Source organism: Nicotiana attenuata, unplaced genomic scaffold (assembly GCF_001879085.1).
Source record: "Nicotiana attenuata strain UT unplaced genomic scaffold, NIATTr2, whole genome shotgun sequence".
Classification (NCBI taxonomy): domain Eukaryota; kingdom Viridiplantae; phylum Streptophyta; class Magnoliopsida; order Solanales; family Solanaceae; genus Nicotiana; species Nicotiana attenuata.
The window spans coordinates 78335-84334 of record NW_017673334.1 but is presented as its reverse complement, the minus strand read 5'-3'; positions in this window follow the sequence as shown (position 1 = coordinate 84334).

Genomic DNA, 6000 nt, shown 5'->3' with positions numbered 1-6000 from the left:
GTAGAGTGTGAGCAGTTGCATCAGGGTGCTATGACTGTGTCAGAGTATGCGATTCGTTTCAGTGATTTGGCTACCAGGCTAGGCATGCACCAGCCTTGGTTGCTACAGTTTGAGAGAGGGTCCGTTGGTTTATCGAGGGGCTCCTTCCCAGTATCAGGCTTAGCATGGACCGGGAGTTGGAGATGGATATTTCATACCAGCAGGTTGTGGGTAATGCTAGAAGCGTGGAGGGTATGCTTGCTTGGGAGAGAGAGGAGAGGAGGCCAAGAGGTCTTGAGAGTCTGGCACTAATAGTGGTACTCGTGCCACAACGATAGCTCGTCATGGTAGGGGCTATGTGAGTCGCCCTGTTCATTCAGCATTTCCAGCCACCAATGGTATTCCGGCCACTCCTAGGCCCCAGGAGCCTTACTATGTTCTGCCAGTGTCTAGTGTACCTCCTGCACGGGGTGCTTTCAGCGGTCAGTCTAGCAGACCTGGCCTGAGCCAGCCACAATAGCCACACCCTCCAAGAGCTTGTTTTGAGTGTGGCGACACTCGCCATAGGGTGAGGGATATCCCTAAACTTAGGAGGGGTGCACCTCCACAGACTTCTCAGGTACCGCGTCCTCCACCGGGTGGCCTGCGAATGCGGTGACAGGTATACCTTGAGTCTTCGCATCAATGTCCGATTGGCTATCTAATGATCACCAAACTCCGCAATACCTGGATCTGCACAAAAGTATGCAGAAGGCATAGCATGAGTACACCATAGCTGTACCTAGTAAGTATCAAGACTAACCTCGGTGGAATAGCAACGAGGAACAGNTCAACTCGGAATGAACGCCAAACTTTGCGGATAAGTTCCAAATGAAAAAACGGACTTATTACCAAGTAACGAAACAGTAATCAAAACACGATAGATACAAAGTCAACCTACGGTCAAACTTATAAAAATTCAAAACCTTAAAATTGCAAACTTTCGACAAAATAACACAAATCAACCTACGGACCTCCGAATTTGATTCCGGGCACACGCCTAAGTCCAAAATCACAAAACGAACCTATCAGAGCCGTCAAAACACCGTTCCAAGGTCGTTTTCATAAAAGTCAAATCTCGATCAATATTTTTAACTTAAGTTTCTAAAGTAAGAACCACTCATCGAAATTTATTCTGAAACATCCAAAATTCAAATCCGACCATGCACGCAAGTCACAATACACAATATGAATGTTTTCAAGACCTCGAACAACTAAACGGAACCTTAAATCTCAAAATGACCAGTCGGGTCGTTACAGATATTTCATGAAAACTTCCACATTGTCAGCCATACAAATCCACTTCTTATCGACGCGCACTATGTTATCCCTTGCAAGAGAGATTGAATGGACAAACCACACCAACGAAAGATTAAACCTCTCTTTTGTCCTAAACTCTTGGACTTCAACATCATCAAAAGCTTCTCTGCTTTCACCCCTTTCCTGCTAGTTACACAAACTTTGTCGCACAAACTTTGTCAGGCTTAGCATGGACCGGGAGTTGGAGATGGATATTTCATACCAGCAGGTTGTGGGTAATGCTAGAAGCGTGGAGGGTATGCTTGCTTGGGAGAGAGAGGAGAGGAGGCCAAGAGGTCTTGAGAGTCTGGCACTAATAGTGGTACTCGTGCCACAACGATAGCTCGTCATGGTAGGGGCTATGTGAGTCGCCCTGTTCATTCAGCATTTCCAGCCGCCAATGGTATTCCGGCCACTCCTAGGCCCCAGGAGCCTTACTATGTTCTGCCAGTGTCTAGTGTACCTCCTGCACGGGGTGCTTTCAGCGGTCAGTCTAGCAGACCTGGCCTGAGCCAGCCACAATAGCCACACCCTCCAAGAGCTTGTTTTGAGTGTGGCGACACTCGCCATAGGGTGAGGGATATCCCTAAACTTAGGAGGGGTGCACCTCCACAGACTTCTCAGGTACCGCGTCCTCCACCGGGTGGCCTGCGAATGCGGTGACAGGTATACCTTGAGTCTTCGCATCAATGTCCGATTGGCTATCTAATGATCACCAAACTCCGCAATACCTGGATCTGCACAAAAGTATGCAGAAGGCATAGCATGAGTACACCATAGCTGTACCTAGTAAGTATCAAGACTAACCTCGGTGGAATAGCAACGAGGAACAGTCAGGACACATACTAGATATAATAACCTGTACAAGTATAAATGTCAAACTAAAATGGGAGAATATCAATATAAAGCTAAGCATGGTAAAATGACAACAACACTTGCAATGGAAAACTCGAAGCAACAGCTAACGATAAGGAACAACAGGTAATAATGCTGTAGAGCAAGCTGAATACAGTCAAGGTCCAGTGGGACCAAGGAGAAACATGTAACAACTCAAAAAGAACCGCCTCTTTCACACAAGAATTATTCAAGGATTTCCCCGAGGTACCACACCTCATAATCACAATTCACGGGTCCCAATTTACGAACCCTAATCACTTGGCATCTTGTGCCCACATTACAATTCACAATCGCACGGACAACTCACGTGCCACTACCATTAATACATCATCTCTACACGGACAACTCACGTGCCAACAATAACAATGAGTCATAACCGCACGGACGACTCACGTGCCAATAGTACAACTCTCACACGGAAGGCAAGTAAACAAAAATACATGTAAATAGCCAATAAACGTCAGGATTCATCTTCTTAAACGGATATGAGTGATTAATTATGAGTATGCTTGTGCAAGTGTTCTATCACAACTTAAGTCAACAATTAAGAGTAGAGACAACGAAAGGTACATAGGAACAAAATGTAAAATGCATAACTCACACAAGGTAGGCACACCACTACACAATTAACATCAATAACAATGCCCCCAGGCCACCAAAAGTCATCACAATCATCCCTGACATAGCCTACCTTCTCTCGACACGTGCACAACAATAAAGTAAATGCCCGCCTTGTCTCGCTGTACGTGCATAATTATATTCCCGCCTTGTCTCACCGCACACGCATAATAATATTCCTGCCTTGTCTAGCCGCATGTGCAACTTTTATATATATATATATATATATATATATATATATATATATATATATATATATATATATATATATANAAGAGTAACTCAACAATGGAAGACATGGAAAGTAATAATGGTTTCAAACAAGAATAACTCAACAACGAGAGAGATAATGTGTAATAACGATTCCAATAAGAGTAACTCAACAATGGAAGGGATAACATGTAACAATGATTACAAATAAATATAACTCGATGATAAGAGAGATAACATGTAACAATAATTCCAACTAGGCACAAGTTTACGATAAGACAGATAACACATGTAATAATAATTTCAAATAAGGATAAGTCGGCAATGGAAAGGATAAATATAACTTCAATTACGGTTAAGCAATTACTGAAGGGATAACATGGCAATAAAAGAGGCAACAACATCAATTAAGGCATATAAGAGTGTATTTGGCAACAAGGGTAGAACATGAATCAACCAACATCAAATGAACCACATAAGGGTAAATTCGGCAATGGAGGATATAGCATGATATGACAACTTCATTTTAATGTGAATAAGAAACCCAAGAGTCTAAAATAGTCATAGTTCCACATATAAGTCGTGTACACACTCGTCACCTCGTGTACACGTCTTTTACGTAGATCAAATAGTACAAGCCAACAAATTCCTACGGGGAAGTTGCCCACACAACACTAGGCAAGATACTTACCTCAAAAGCCCTCAATCAATTTTCAAAAATAGCTTTTCCTTTATAATTCACCTCCGCTAGGTACAAATCTAACCAAAATCGACTTAATAACATCAAATAGTGCAAGAGAAATCAATTCCAATAATTAAAGCTACGATCTTTACGCAATTGCTCAAAAGTCAACAAAAGTCAAATCCGGACTTGCCCGGTCAAAACCCGGGTCCAATGGAAGATTCCGACTACCCATGACCCCATGATCTCATATAAGTGATTAGTTTCAAAATTTTGAGTCCAAATCGACTCTCAAAACTCAAATTCTTATTTTTTTCAAAACTTGATAAAGTTTCACAAATTTTCACTTTGATTCACATAATTTTGATGTTAAAGTCTAGGATATATTGATGGAATATGATTAGAAAAAGATTAGAATCACTTACCCGAAGCTTGTAGATGAAAATCCCTCTTCAGAATCGCCTCCTACCGAGTCTAGGGTTCCAAAATATGAAAATGAGACCAAAATCCCGTCCCTCGGCTCTTATGTCCAATAGCAGGTGTCGCAATTGCGAAACTCGCAAAATGCAAAAAATCTTTCAAAAAGCAAAGATCCCATATCCCTGTTAGATCCACATATGCAACATAATCACAAAAGCGAACAATGGACACTCGCAAATGCGACCTGATTGATCACAAATGCGAGACAACTTGCCCAGCCCCTCCTTCGGAAAGGCGAACTCTTTGTTCGCAAATGCAACCTTAAGAGACCTATACTAACATCACAAATGCGACTCATTTCTCGCAATTGCGAAACCTGAAGCTTCTGCACAGAACCAGTAGTGCTCAAACTCTATCACTCTGTAACGCGTCCGAAACTCAGCCGAGCCCTCGAGGCTCCAAACCAAACATCAACACATGTCTAAAAATATAATGCAAACTCGCTCGTGCGATCAAATCATCAAAATAACATCCAAAATCACGAATCTAACCTCAAACCACAAGAATTCAACATGAAACTCAAGAACTTCTAATAACACAGCCGCGCGTCCGTTTCCTATCAAATCAATTCGGAATGACGCCAAACTTTGCGGATAAGTTCCAAATGAAAAAACGGACTTATTCCAAGTAACGAAACAGTAATCAAAACACGATAGATACAAAGTCAACGTACGGTCAAACTTATAAAAATTCAAAACCTTAAAATTGCAAACTTTCGACAAAATAACACAAATCAACCTACGGACCTCCGAATTTGATTCCGGGCACACGCCTAAGTCCAAAATCACAAAACGAACCTATCAGAGCCGTCAAAACACCGTTCCAAGGTTGTTTTCATAAAAGTCAAATCTCGATCAATATTTTTAACTTAAGCTTCTAAAGTAAGAACCACTCATCGAAATTTATTCTGAAACATCCAAAATTCAAATCCGACCATGCACGCAAGTCACAATACACAATATGAATGTTTTCAAGACCTCGAACAACTAAACGGAACCTTAAATCTCAAAATGACCAGTCGGGTCGTTACAGATATTTCATGAAAACTTCCACATTGTCAGCCATACAAATCCACTTCTTATCGACGCGCACTATGTTATCCCTTGCAAGAGAGATTGAATGGACAAACCACACCAACGAAAGATTAAACCTCTCTTTTGTCCTAAACTCTTGGACTTCAACATCATCAAAAGCTTCTCTGCTTTCACCCTTTTCCTGCTAGTTACACAAACTTTGTCGCACAATCCTTCGCCATCCTCCAACACTTTGTCCATTTCTTCTCGATGCCTATTCGGGGTATAACCAAATTTAGATGAACCCCGAGGATAGAGAAAAAACTTCATTCATCACGAAGTACGGTACGTACTACTACAATGTAATGCCCTTCGGGCTAAAAAAACGCAAGGGCCATATACCAACGCCTAGTTAACAAGATGTTCGAACATTAAATAGGCAAATCCATGGAAGTTTATATTGACGACATGATAGTTAAGTCCCTGTGCGCAGAGGACCATTTGACTCATTTGCAGGAGACGTTCGACATCCTCAGAAGTTACAACATGAAGCTCAATCCTAAGAAGTGTGTAACGACCCGACCGGTCATTTTTAGAATTCACGCCTCGATCCCCTATTAACTGCTTCCCCTAAGTTTATTCTGCTATTTTGGTTTGTCAGGACATTCGGTGTGGGGTTTCGGAGAGTTTTGGGACACTTAGTCCCTAAATGAGAGCTTAAGTGTTGTAAAGTGGCCCATAGTCAGAACAGTGTGAAGACGACCTCGGAATGGAAATCTGATG